This window comes from Toxorhynchites rutilus, chromosome 2 (genome assembly GCF_029784135.1).
Source record: "Toxorhynchites rutilus septentrionalis strain SRP chromosome 2, ASM2978413v1, whole genome shotgun sequence".
In the NCBI taxonomy this organism is placed as follows: domain Eukaryota; kingdom Metazoa; phylum Arthropoda; class Insecta; order Diptera; family Culicidae; genus Toxorhynchites; species Toxorhynchites rutilus.
In genome coordinates, this window is record NC_073745.1 from 101,538,101 (window position 1) to 101,553,423 (window position 15,323).

The window sequence follows — 15,323 nt, forward strand, 5'->3', positions numbered from 1 at the left end:
TGATTCTCCTTCACCGTTTGGCCGGTTGCTTCGATCTCCCGGCTTAAGGAGCGGCAGGAAGATGATGTTGTAAACACCGGATCGGCTATATCTGGCAGACATAAAGTGTCTCAGGATGTCCAAATCCTTCGCTGTAGGGTGGAACATTCAGTATGAAAAAAATCATCAAGTTGCTTGACAGTGCTGCTGCTGCGAATCAACAGCCTTGAATCATTTTTGTTATAGGCTTAATAAACGTAAAACTTAAGGAAAATTTGTTCCATTAAATTATCTTTCATCGCCATCCGAAATTAGTCCTTTTTTTTAATGCATACGTTAACACTAAAATTAAGAAAAATGAATTGGAATTTTCGAGCATTTCATTCGATAATTTGAAGAAAATTGTAGAATTTGAATCTTGCTTGCCAGACGTAAATACTCTGATTGAGCGAGTGGTTTCCAGGCGTAAGCAAAATCTAAACCACCGAAAAATCACAATCGAGTGCCGATACTCAGAAAGAAATAACACAGATCAGTTTAGACTCGCTAAACTATGGTTTATGTTCACATAACATATATGTATAACGTTTTGTTTTTTTGTGTCCCGCGTTAGATCTCTGACCATCTGGTTACTCTAATTTATTGGAATTTGTCGAATGGTTGTTTGATAAATGCTCATAACACATAATTTCTTTTCAATACCATCAGACACATAGCATGATTTTCTTCGCGCGAAGATCGGCTTTAGGAACAGCTAATGGTTTATATCGATTGTCCCAAGATTCTATCGTTCAAAATTGTTGTGAATTATTTAACTTTTCATCACACTTCACGAATTGCATCAAAAAGCGATTTTATTCAAACAAATGCTCAAGTATGGGTTTTTTAATCTTTGTAGCAAATCTGTTAATTCAATTGTCGTGTACCAACGACGTCTTGATTCTGATGACAATCAAATGGCGGCATGCATGAACTTTCCGGGCCACCCTATAGAAAAGTATTCCAGGAATTTCCACATTCCAAAGAAATAAAAATATCGCTGCTAGAAACCTCCTCCAGAGAGGTCGTTGTTCGACTTCCTTTGTCGCAAAACCTTGGAAGTTCTCGACACAATGCCAGAAACTGAAAATCGGTCGAATTCTAATTGATGCGAATCTTTTCTGAAAATTACATCCTAGCTATCAGGGCTCTGCATAGTCATAGTCAACTGAGGATAGTCAGCTAACTATCTGACTGACTATACCCGTATTCAGTTAGTAATGACTTCTGCCTTCTTCACGCAGTTTCTCCGCCAAAACGACTAAACAGTCAGTCGCGCGTTTAGTCGCTCTCTCCCTCTACCGACTCGACTATATCATTTCATTCTTCCCAGTCAAATTGTCCTCATTGCATTTTAAAGTGACTTCCCCCAAAACGAATTCGTTCCTCTTACAGGTGAGCTAGATTCTTTTGTATCGTACACGAAAATCACGTATAAAACAGCGTGCAGTGTGTGTGTGCGCTATTCTGCTCGCTATTTACTAATACCAACGCGAGCACCTGCTCCCGTGGCCGAGTGGTTAGCGTCATAACTAACATTCCGGGTGTTCGGGTTCGATTCCCGTTCTGGTCGGGGGAATTTTTCGTCAAAGAAATTTCCTCCGACTTGCACTGTGATCACGCGTATTCTAGAGCTTGCCACTCAGAATGCATTCAAGGCGTGTTATTTGGCATAGAAATCTCAACTAAGTACTAATAAAAATGACGCAAGTAATACTACGTTGAGACGGCGAAGTTCCTCTAGGAACGTTAGTGCCATTGAAGAAGAAGAAGAACGCGAGCACCTTCATAGCATACTTGGTAAATGTCTAAGTTCGTTGGTTTGGGTTCACGATGGGTAGACAATAAACCGTCCATTGATGGGGTAACTTCTTTTTGCATCAGAAATCATGTTTTCGTTCCTCTTTATATGGACGTAAAAAAAATGTTGCGTAGGCGGGTGTAAAATTAGTGTCAGGGGGAAATGGTATTGTGGATTGAAGTCAGTTGAATGAAGAGGCAGATTTGTATTCATTAATCGAGTCAGTTAAAATAACCACTAACTGCACTAGTTCACCGGTCATCCTCGCTAGTCAATTCATTTTCTAGTCAAGTCACTTTTTGTTGCCGGCGACTGCCGAAGCAGTTCTAATCGAAGAGAAGCTACTGAGAGTAAAGTCGGTCTTCATTTTTCACTTTCGAAGATTTCGGGCTCTGCTAGCTACTTCGAAATGTATTGTAATGTATTGTAGATGTATTTGAAAAAAATCTTTTAATGTGTCCACGTGGAAATTATCTATACTCCCTCGCCCCTCACCATGGACCATCATAGACATTTTCGTAACCCCTACCCCCCCCCCCCCCCTTAAAGTTGTCCACGTGGTATGTGGACAGCCCCTTGACATTTTACAATTATTCAATTGTGTATCTCAAAAAATATATAATTTTCTTTATTATGATATATGCGTAGAAATATATCCAATCAATTGATGCAAACATCTTTGCGATCTATCTGGTTGAGTTGTATGCATTCAAAATCTTTTTTCATTAGCTGATACAGTATGACTAGTGACTACTGTTTATATTGTGCTATTTCACCAATATATTTGTAACACTCGTGGGGCCAATTAACTAATAATTCTTAATGGATTGCATCAGATTTTCTCGTATCAGTGGACAGCATGCGTAATGTTGCTAATTTTACTGTATCAGTGATCTTTATTCTCTCTTCCTACGAGATCAGCAACACAACGTTTCCCATGTACTAAATATTGCACATCACGAGACTTCCATGTGAGCCAATCAAAACACCCATTTGCATGTGCATTGATTAGCGGCGCAATCATCCGAATGCATTCGAAACACAAATTGATATCAATTTGTTTTCCACCATTGACAAACAGCATTGCTGACGTCGAATCGAAACGCCAGAGAAAAACACATACAAATTCTTGTTTGTCAGTTTCTAAGGCTTCTAATCGCTCTGATTGCTCTTCCTGGTAGTTTCGCGTCTTATGAATCGAAACGATGGCATAGGCACCGAGCGGCTGGCCGGTCTCCCTAGCGCCAAGGTCAAGTTTATAAAAAGAACACCAGCCCCCCGGCGTCATCTCAGTTGCTCGCCAACAGCTGATTGGAGCAGAAGTGCGAATAGGAAGAGAAGTGTGGCTTACCGTTGATAGTGGTGAAAGAGTTCCAATATTACGTTGCTTATTAGGTAATCATACTTATCTGGTGGTTTTGAGGCATTAGAAACAGTTCTTTAGGGAATGGGGGCAGGACATATTCAGTGATTGGAAGCAGTACAGTCAAACTGTGCTCAGAGAAGTGTTTCAAAAAGAAATGCTTTCAATATATAATCTGTTGTCTGGCAGTGGGGTTCAAAATTAACAAAAGTAGAAATTGTTTTTATTTTCGCAGAAATTTAACTGCTTTAACTGCAGGACAGAAATACCTGCTTACGATAAGAAACGATTGCCCTAATACGTTCAAATATTTCCATCGAGTAAATTCAAATTGTCCAGTATTGCACTTCGCATTGCTGTTGGCCTGACGGGAAAGTTGCTATAAAACCACGTGGTACTCAACGTGTTAATACAAAAAAAAATATTGCGCCGTAGTATTTTCATCAAAATTTTATGTATATGGAAAAAGTAGAGATGTGCTCCCGTGGCGTGGTTAGCGTGAAACCTAACATGTCGGGAGTTCGGGTTCGATTCCCGTTCTGTTCGGGAGAATTTTTCGTCAAAGATTTTTCCTCCGACTTGCACTGTGATCACACGTATTCTAGAGCTTGCCACTCAGAATGCATTCAAGGCGTGTTATTTGGCATAGAAATCTCAACTAAATACTAAGGGTCTGTCCACATACCACGTGGACAGTAAAAGCACGATTTTAGACTACCCCCTCCCCCTCCGTGGACAAGCGTGGACATTGACTATACTCCTTCCCTGCTGTCCACGTGGACAATCTTCCATGTATTTCAATTGAAAAAAGGAAATAATTGCATTGTGCATATATTCAATTTTAAATCAGTCTTATTTTATATTTGGTGTTTTTTAATGATAAAAATTATTCAAGAAAAAAACATGTTCTTTTTTTGTTAATGGAGACTAAAAATCTTTCGATTCATGCGTCTCCGCAAATCACATATTCAAAAAAATAAGTAGGCAAAAGTTCAAAAGCTTCTCAACTGTACTTCGTCCAGCTACAGTACCTCAATTTGACTGTTGTTGTCAGCCCAATACAAAACCTTTCCCGTCATCGTTAGTAAAATTTTCAGAGGACACGTTCCATTCCATATATGGGCTAAAAGCGATTTGAAAATATGTTTTATTAACAAATTCCCAGCGACCATTCTGCATTGAATATCCAGATGATTTCCAGAGTGCTCATGAGGCAAAATGACACTAGGCAATCCCTTTTTCTTTAGATGAAAAGCTTTACTTTCGGGGCCTGCAACATTGAAAGCGTTTTACCCTGATAATAATCTTAAATTGAAAAAAATAGTACCAATGGGCTTTTTAGTAGTAACGGTTGTCTTTTATTTTTTGGTCCTTTCATTTATGTAGTACTAGCTAACCCGGCAAACTTCGTCCCGCCCATTTACTTGATTAATTCTCGAGTAATGCAGAAATTTGTGTTTTATTTGTATGGCAGCCACCCCTAAGAGAGGGGGAGGGGTATCTAACCACCATAGAAACATTCATTGCACCCTAAAGTTTTCATATGCCTAATTTGGTTTAATTTGCTTGATTAATTCTCGGGTAATGCAAAAATTTGTGTTTCATTTGTACGGCAGCCCCCTCTAAGAGAGGGGGAAGGAGTATCTTAACACCATAGAAACATTTATTGCATCCTAAAACCTCCACATGCCAAATTTTGTTTCATTTGCTTGATTAATTCTCGAGTAATGCAGAAATTTGTGTTTCATTTGTATGGCAGCCCCCCCTTTGAGTGGGGGAAAGACTGTCTAACCATCATAGAAACATTTATTGCACCCTAAAACTTTCACATGCCAACTTTGGTTTCGTTTGATTGATTAATTTCCGAGTAATGCAAAAAATTGTGTTTCATTTGTATGGCAGCCCCCTCTAAGAGAGGGGGAAGGAGTATCTTATCACCATAGAAACATTTATTGCATCCTAAAACCTCCACATGCCAAATTAGGTTTCATTTGCTTGATTAATTCTCGAGTAATGCAGAAATTTGTGTTTCTTTTGTATGGCAGCCCCCCCTTTGAGTGGGGGAAGGACTGTCTAACCATCATAGAAACATTTATTGCACCCTAAAACTTTCACATGCCAACTTTGGTTTCGTTTGCTTGGTTAATTTCCGAGTAATGCAGAAATTTGTGTTTCATTTGTATGGCAGCCCCCTTAGAGAGGGGGGAGGGGTCTCAAAATATCCCGAAAACCTTCCCCGGCCCCAAAAACCTCTACATACCAATTTTCATGTCGATCGGTTCAGTAGTTTCCGAGTCTATAAGAATCAGACAGACAGACATCACTCCATTTTTATATATATAGATTGATAGAAGATAGATATCACACCATAGATATCACACCACACCACATTTTTCGCTCGGAGGCTTCAATTTCAAACTAAAATCACATAACAACATTTACGATAGCTTTTTCAGAGTTATTATTTACTGTTAGTGATAAAAGTAGTGATAAAGATCGATTCCTTTTGAAACAATTCGCGGACCAATGTTTCGGTCTTCAACCTCATTTTTCTCGAGTTGATGTGAATGTTACATAGGATCTTTTCAAAAGTTACGCGAGAATTGTTAATTTTTGACAGTTAATTTCGAAGATATGTCTTTTTTCATATAGGCGCCATTTTCACAATGGGCGTCTATTGCTTCAGTTTGGCAGATGATGCTCTTAATTTCCAAGAGTGAAAATCGAAATGCACCACATAAATTCGAATTACAGATTTTTTCGCTACTCGTGCATAATAGTAACCATTGTGGTACATTCTACGGGTGAACTACCAATATATCTGAGAGATTGAAAATATGTGGAATCGTTGGCTTCAGGAAACGCTCGATTATGGCAATTGTATGAATTTGTGGGTTTAAGTTACTAAAACAAAAATTCGTTATTTTTCATCCCATTTGTTCTAATGCGTATGGAAATCGGTTCTATCATTTATGTAATAATCCCAGTATGATAACTGCCCAAAAATACTAATCCTTCAAAATCGCTTTTCGAGAACATTCGAAAGAATCAACGACACATACATATTTGCTTTTTTAATTATTTGAACGTGGAGATTGTTTCCAAAGTGAACACAAAAACGCCATTAATTCCATCCGATATTAGGATTGCACTCTAAAAAATCCTACTGAAATTAGAAACATTTCTTCGGCGACTTGAAAGGACTGTATAACAGTAAAACTGCGCAACCAAGCAAAAAATGTTACAGTCAAGCATGAAATAACATCTGAAAAAATGTATTTGGCAATAAAATCGTTCACCTGCAAAAAATCTTCGAGAGACGAATCTCGAAAAGAGTTTTTCTGAAGACTTCTGTAATTATTTAGCGCAATTGAATGTAGTTTTATTTGAAGCTAATCGATGTAATATTTAAAAAAAATGTGTCGAAAGCATTCAAATGAAGAAACAACTAGATTTAGGTATACTTCTTCACTGAACTTTGACTGCGAGATACCAGTTCAGATTTAGAAGCGAAAATTAGAACAAAGAAAACAATAGTCAATAGTGCCAAAAATGCTTCAATTTGAAGAAAAATATTTTCGATGCGTTTAATTCCATAGAACGTAGATTTGTCAAGTTTAATTACAAAGTACTGCGCATGAATTCTGTTTTTGAATGGGTATTATAAAATTTTGTATAGCACTCGTTTCGCTAAGTCCTTCTCAAATTATTTAAAAAATCCTCTAAATATTCCGGTCATTTCATCATGTTATCAACATCCCACATGTACTCTGCAGATAGAAATGTATCAGCAGTTCACCATGTCAGATTTACTCTTAAGTTGACCTGGACCTATAACACAGAGATCAGTTCATGCTTAAATAGGACATAGCTTAGAAGTTGAAAACAATGATCATCTACTACCAATAGAAGCTTGATCGCTCACCGTTTATGTGAGTTTCATGCAGAATACATATTTCAGAGGTTCGATGATATGGAAAAATATTCGACATAACCACCATTTTATGGATAAATATAGAGTACTCAAAATGGGCGGAAAGTTTAAGGTGAAGGTGGAAGCTAGTCATTGTAGTAGTATAGGTAAACCCACGTGTAAAAATAAGGTAATAGTGTTTGTGAGAGAAGAGCAAAACACACGTAAATAGATCAATTCACTTATCAGACTGTGTGACGCTTCATTGACACGAGTCTTTGAATACATTTGAAAAAAAAATAACAATTGAATACTAAATTAAAATGTATGAACGATATGTTCCGATGAACAATTGCAAATATAAATAAATATAGAAGGTGCATTTGCATATGAAGTAAAATTTTGATTATACGCGAGCGTAACATGAGCAAATTTATAACACATGCGAATTGGGGCTCTTTTGGTATTGACAAGTTCTTCCGCATAGTAACTCGATGTTGATAATTCCTTAATGTTTTCCTTCGTTGATCGTATTGTTTTCACATATTCACGTTGGAGAGCCTTAACCCTTCCATTCGTTGGTCGAGGCATTTTGATTGAATGTAATACTTTTCCGTTTACAGTTTTTGAAAGCATAGGCAGCCGTGGCAGTGTTCCGAGCTCTGCAATACAATTTTCTTACCCAATGTTAAAGTTGCTAAAACTTACATTATAGACCCATTGAACGTAAAAATAATAATTGTATTGATATCAACACAATTTTATTCTATTGATTTTCATGACATGAAACGCTATGACTCAGGAACAACATTTTATTGAGTAGTTTTTATAGCTGTTTCGATGATGTTGTCTGGCATCAGTGTCGAAAAAATAACGATGCTTTCACCAATACAAACAAAACCATTACTGAAAATTGAAAAATGAAAATTTAACTTTCAGAGCACATGCTCGAGTTTTCCGACGTTTTTCACTTTACAGTGCGACAGCATATGAATATTTAATATCTTGTGAGTAATCGATTAGAGTTTAGTTGGTATGACTTGATGGGAAGTGTGCGAAAACGATCATTTTCTTCACACTGTTTTGCAAAATTATTGATTTTCGGGCGAGGGGTGAGGGAGGGAGATGAAAGAAATGAGCGCCATTGTAACAGCCATTTGTGTCTAGCTTCCACCTTCGCCTCAAAGATTCTTGAAAATTTATTTTTAAAAACAGATATGAATGTATTTTTAAGAAAATTGTTTTACGTGTCCACGTGGACATTATCGATCATCTGAATCGGTTTAGTAGTCCAAAAGCTATGAATTTTCGAGAATGGGAAAAATTATAATTTGAACTACCGCCTAACTGTGAAAATCATAACATAAAAAAGAAAAAGAACACATATCTGATTTTGAGATATTTTATGTAAATCCTCAGCTTTCGAGAAAAAATATAAAAATCATATATCAGTTTTATTTTTATTCGGCTCATTTAGCTATTCAGCTGTAACTAAGCCGAATTTATCGTGTACATTTTTTCTCATGTTGTATATTACACAGTAGCCATTTTTTTGGAATGAGTGAACCGCAGGTGCATCTGATTGAGTTTTGTTCATAGCACATGTGGATTGCTGGACAGAATTGTTGAAGCTAACAGATGATTGCACAGTATTACCGACCATGATATTAACTTTCTTTCAGTTTTCTAGCTTCATCAGATCAAATTTTAAGGATTCCTTCGATGAACTATCAGCTGAACTGGATGCAAACGCTTCTTGGCTTCCTTCATTGAAAAAGTTCATCAAGTGGCCCTCCACGAAGCCGCTGTTATTTAACGTTGCTGCCTTGGTACATTGTTCCTCTCGCGATCCTTACATGTAATCGAGTCGCTTGTTCAATGCGATGAGATATTCCTAAAAGTCACAACATATTCAGAATATAACGTGTGGTATATTTTTATAAGGATTATTTCTACCTGTGCATCTTTCTTATCGCATGGACTCAATCGACCGGATCCAGCAAAATTAAATCGTGGATCAAGATACAAACAGGTCTTGAAGGCCATGCTGGTTCTTAGTTTATGGATTCTTTTTTCCATTGATGTGGAAAGTTTGCTGCCAATGTATTTCCCTGTTCCTTAATCACATATAACTCAGCAGATAACGTTGTAGGATGAACCATACACCCCAACGGGTTTCGTTCACCTGCGGGGTTGGAGGGTTCTATGCAACACAAAAAGTTCTCTATTATTCTTGTGGTGCATTGTCAAGCAAATTTTATTCATCTGTTTCAATCTTGCTTTGTACTGCTTGATGACATCATTCGCACCGCACCCTATGCTGTTTAAAATTTGTTTTTGTTTTTCTCTTCGTCGTCATCATCATTGACCAGAATATGAGCATTTCCGCCTTGTCCGTTCTCAAAATCACTTTGGCTAATTACATTTTCGTGCGTAATTACATTTTCGAGCATTGTCAATGTCCACTGCACATCTAAAAGTAATATTTTCACCGTATTTTATTCGTTCTATCACTTTTAGAATTTTTGTTTTTGGGTGTTTGCCTTGCGGTTAATTTTCCTTCTGAGCGTGACACAAATCTCTCACAAAGTGATTCGATCGAAAGATTCAACACATAGTATCGGATCAGGAAACGAGAGTAAAACCGGGTTCAGACGGTGCGAGTAAACATACGAGTCGGTCAGTCAGTTACTGCAGTGCAGCTACTCACACCGTGTGAACACATCATGCCACTTAGGCTGATGTCACATTAGGCGGATTCGCCGCCGCGGATTCCGCGAGTAAAACCGCAGCGGAGGATCTACAGTGTATTGTGAATGAGCCATGTCACACAGAGCGGGCGGTTTTGAAAGCGAATTCATATCGAGAAAAAAACCGTCGCGATATCCGCGGCGGCGAATCCGCCTAATGTGACATCAGTTTTAGTGTCATGTGTAATCCGGCGTGCGAGTTACTTCAAAGTTTTTTGAATTTACTCGCACTCGCATCCCTCAAAATGTCAAAAACAGAATTTAGCGCTCGAATCAGGGATGCCAAATGTAAAGAAATGTCTCTATTTTTAAGATATTTGAAAATATGCGAAGATATTTATAGACTTGAAAATTATTGGAAAAACAAATAAAACCCTCATAGTTTCTTAACGAAATCGTTGTTATTTTGTTTTGCACGCTGGCGGGGCACGTTTTCATTTAGAGACAGTTTTCTTGAGAATCTCTAATATAGAATCATTACCAGGCACAATTTTCATTCAAAATTCACTTGCAAACTTGCAAAAAAAAAGTATTGTTCTAAGAAACAAAATACATATTCGATTTTTAATTTTTAATTTAATTTTCATTATTTTAATTTTTGTATATTCCACCTGCAAATCTACAATCATTTTCATTTCACAAATTGGTACACGAAGCTGCTGGCAAGGCGAAATAAATAAAATTTTAAAAAATCTTTTAGACTGTCATTTATAGCATCACATACTTCCGGAATTATCTTAGCTATGGATGCTTTCGAGATTCTGAAAAATATCGACAACAATCTGAACGATGTTCCAAAAGAAAGGCACATCAATGTCGTTTTTTTTATTTCACTCTTGCAGGTATAGCGTTGTATTGTTGGACCAATGAAATCCAACAGTGTTTCCACAGGTGTTTTTCTCAACACTGCTCTGTATTCCAGAGGATCATCATCGTAGAGTTCCTTCTATATTGTTTTTGTTGCTCCTTTTCCTTGCATTCAATTTCTGGCCCAAATCCTTTTGCCTTTCTGCTTTTTCGGATAGTACCTTCAGTTCGAAGAAATTCAGCACAAAGTATTTTTATACACGGTCAGCGTGTATTTCGCGATAAAATTGTGCAACTAAATATAATAAATGCAACTGGAAACCTGAGACGAATACTGCCTATAGAGAAGTCGAATTCGGATCAATCATCTGTCAAATTCGGACCTGATTGCTTTTTCTGACTATTTGATGGACATTTGAAAAATCATCTGGCATCCCTGGTAAGCCAATGCTGCAGTATCTAGTTTCGCGTCAGCAGCTCACACTGTGTGAACGGACAAGGCGAGTCAACCAATTGTCAAGCGAGTTCACCGGTTCAGTAGCTGCTCATTCTCAAGTCAGCTATTAGCAACGTATAAATGGGCTTTAAAGCGATGACAGAAACTTACGAATGAATAGGGCGCTTGCAGCGTGCATATGTATTAGTGATCTGTTGGGCAGGCAAGAGAGATCGCTGCATAGGATTTATATGGATCGACAAGATTGAGCTTTGTTTAAGTAATTATTTTAGCGAAATAGTTATAGAAATTTCGCGCTACACTATATAAATAACATGCGAATATATGTCTCTTTTTATAAAAATATTTACTTTTAGCGTCAAAGCCATATACACGGAGAAAAATAGAAATTTCTGTTATGGCTATGATCCATATCAATGTAAGCAGATTGATTATTGAGCAATTCCAAATGAAATCGACAAATGGCAAAACATGAGTATTTTTGATTCGAATGAAAGTGTGTATTCCGATTGGGTTAGAGGAACTATGAGTTTTCCTCAGCAATTGGGAATTTTTTTACTCAAGCGTAACTTTTGAAAAGGGCGTATCGATTTGAGTAAGAGAAATCTTTGGTAATCCATATCTCAAAAACTATGAGTCGTACCGAAATAGTGTCTTAGAAAAAAATAAAAATTCAATTTGCAATATCCAAAATACCTATTTTTTAATTTTTTTTTATTTTTTCATACAAAATAGAAGTCATGCAGAAAATTTTAAAAATGGGCCCAAGGTGGAAAAACTATTTTTGACGAACTTTGTGGAACATCGAATTTTTAGGAATTTTTTATTTTTCTTAGAATCTTAGAATTTTTGTAGTTTACATTCATTTTTAGCCACAAATTATGAATCCTGATGTGATTTCAAACAAAAAAGGTTATTATCAATCTCCTTCTAAATGTAACCATTCTCGAGATATTTGAAAAAATATTTCTAATTTATTGTCATTTTAATAGTAAATAATCCCTTTTAATATGTTTGTCGTGTTATACCGTCATGTTCATGAAATTTTATGAATTTTCTTATAATTTCCAACAATTTTTTTGTATTGAAGTTTGTATTTAGATAAAAAAGATTTTTTAGTTTCGCTACGTTTTGTATTAACCCACATGTCTTCGGATGTTTCGTAACGTAACTCCTAAACATATGTCTTTACCATAACAATGTATTTGGAAAAGTAGTTGGAAATTATAAGCGAATTCATAAAAGCTCATGAACATGATGGTATAACATAACAAACATATTTGAAGGGCCTATTTACTATTAAAAAGACAATAAATTAGAAATATTTTTTTAAATATCTCGAGATGGTTACATTTAGAAGGAGATTGATAATAACCTTTTTTTGTTTTAAATCACATCAAGACTCATAATTTGTGGCTAAAAATGATTGCTAACATACAAAATAGAAGTTTCGAAAATTCCTAAAAATTCGATGTTCCAAAAATTTCGTCAAAAATAGTTTTACCATCTTGGGTTCATTTTTTAAATTTTCTACATGACTGCTATTTTATATGAAAAAATTGAAAAAAATATAAAAAAATACATATATTTTTTGATACCGCAAATTAAAATTTTATTTTGTATATAAAAAAAGAGTTTTCTTCTCAGTGTATATTTTTTTCAAATTAAGCCAACAATACTCTATAACTCTTTCTAACACACTATTTCGGTACGACTCATATTTTTTGAGATATAAATTATCAAAGATTTCTCTTACTAAAAACGATACTACCTTTTCAAAAGTTACACTTGAGTCAAAAAATGAACCATAATGATGTATTTGGAAAAATTGTTGGAAATTATAAGAAAATTCATAAAATTTCATGAACATGACGGTATAACACGACAAACATATTAAAAGGGATTATTTACTATAAAAAAGACAATAAATCAGAAATATTTTTTTAAATATCTCGAGAATGGTTGCATTTAGAAGGAGATTAATAATAACCTTTTTTGTTTTGAATAACATCAGGATTCATAATTTGTGATTAAAAATGACTGCTAACATACAAAAACTCGAAGTTTCGAAAATTCCTAAAAATTCGATGTTCCACAAAGTTCGTCAAAAATAGTTTTACCATCTTGGGCCCATTTTTTGAATTTCTACATGACTTCTATTTTGTATGAAAAAATTTAAAAAAAATTAAAAAAATTGTATGTTGGATATTGCAAATTGAATTTTTATTTTGTAAATAAAAAAAGAGTACTATTTTATTTTCTCAGTGTACATTTTTTCCATATTCAACCATCAATACGCTATAACTCTTTCTAAGACACTATTTCGGTACGACTCATAGTTTTTGAGATATAAATTATCAAAGATTTCTCTTACCAAAATCGATACGCCCTTTTCAAAAGTTACGCTTGAGTCAAAAAATTCTCAATTGCTGTGAAAAACTCTTATTTCCTCCAACCCAAACGGAATACACACTTTCATTGGAATCAAAAATACAAGTTTTTAAAATCTGCATTTTTAGGACGATTTCATTTGGAATTGCTGTATTCAAAAAGTTTCACAGAAACAATACAAATTGCACATTGCCTTTGTATAGCCGGATTAGGTGAAGTGTGCTCCAATTTAGGCCATGTGTTTTTTGCCCTGAAATGCAGGTCTCATGAAGAAGTAAACTATAATGAATATTCGTGTGCAGATATCCTTAATCGGTGGTTAGTTTCGCCAAAAAAGCAGATGATTATGTTGAAATTAAGAACATATTCAGCTAGAAGGATGAACCAACCCTCAGATATGATTTCCGGGTACCTGAATGCTCTGCGGAGAAGTGAAATATGGTTATAAGAAAATTGATCGGAAACGAAGAAAATCCATCAGTTGGCTAATTCATGGAAAATACAAGGAAGCATTCGAACGTGAGCTCGAGCCTCTGTGTCTTGTATCTAGGTCCGAACATGCTGATAATCCTTTCCTGTTATTTTTTCGATTCAAATCTAGTGGGAAAGTCGCTCAGTGAACATCGCGGAATAGGTGCTAGTAAGTTAAGCAATATGCGTCACACAAAAGCTCTTATTCGGTAAATAGCTTGCCTAACTGTTTCACAAAGTTCTTGTTAGTTCTATGAAATATTTCGCGCTAATAGAAAGATCGCAACTATATTGAAATCATCTACAAGAACGACGATTGATAATGAATCCGCTTCTGCTGCATAGAAGCTACGAATGTAAACAAATGATATTTGCCCAACAGATACTCTGCATGTATGTGTAGCAAGAGCCCTATATCTTCCATTCTTTTCATTCCTGTATCGAGCTGCGTGTGTTTATGTGTGTGAAATCAGCATTATAAACATATGATGCCCGCTCGTTGTGCTGTGCTTGCTATCTCACTCGCGACTACGGGTAGGTAAGCACCCAAACCGGCAGAACGGCAGATCATTAATTTAAACCGTTTAGGGATGAGGGAATTGTAATGTATTGCATATCAAACAAGTCTTATGGCGGGTTTACATTAGGGAGATCTATAGCTATAGATGGATTTATTCACGTGAAAATAGGTGTAAACGGGTGAGAATAAATATGATACACTTATTCGAGGTATATATAACTTTAATAAATTCAGCATATGCATATGCATTCTACTCAAAGTTATTGATGTTTTTTCCCTGAAAACACGACCTTTTCTTTTGCTAGTCGTTCTTTTTGGGGCAAACATAATACAAAATTATTGATGGCATTTTAAAGAGCACATTTGACTCTACATATGGTGAAACTTTTAAAAGAGTGTTATTTTTTGTATTTGAGTAAATTAAATTTGAAATTATGAGTTTTTGCATATAAATGAACAAGTTGCAATTTTTAAATGCATATAGTAAGCGTAGACTTTAAAGCAGCATCACTTCAGTTCAGTCTTATAGCCAGTCAACATGGATGTTGAACCAAAAAGAACGACTAGCAAATGAAAAGATCGTGTTTTCAGGGAAAAAAACATCAATAACTTTGAGTAGAATTAAGATACATACAAGTTATGTACCGTAAAATGCGTGGACTGGAAAGCTCTAAAAGTCATTCGAAGACAGTTTTGATGTAGAATTTTACATATAAAAATTAGAGCAAAAAAACCGTTTTTTTCATGATAACCCTAACTCAACCTAGAGAAAAAGCGCTATATCGGTTATTTGAAGAGATAGAAAGAAATATTGTTCGACAAAGTTACTTAA

At 35.7% G+C, this 15,323-nt stretch overlaps 1 protein-coding gene across 1 annotated transcript in view; it reads left to right on the forward strand.

The window, feature by feature from the left end:
- Positions 1 to 15,323, forward strand: part of LOC129764588 (ornithine aminotransferase, mitochondrial) — a 29,738-nt gene that overhangs the window by 12,427 nt on the left and 1,988 nt on the right. The window lies entirely within an intron of this gene.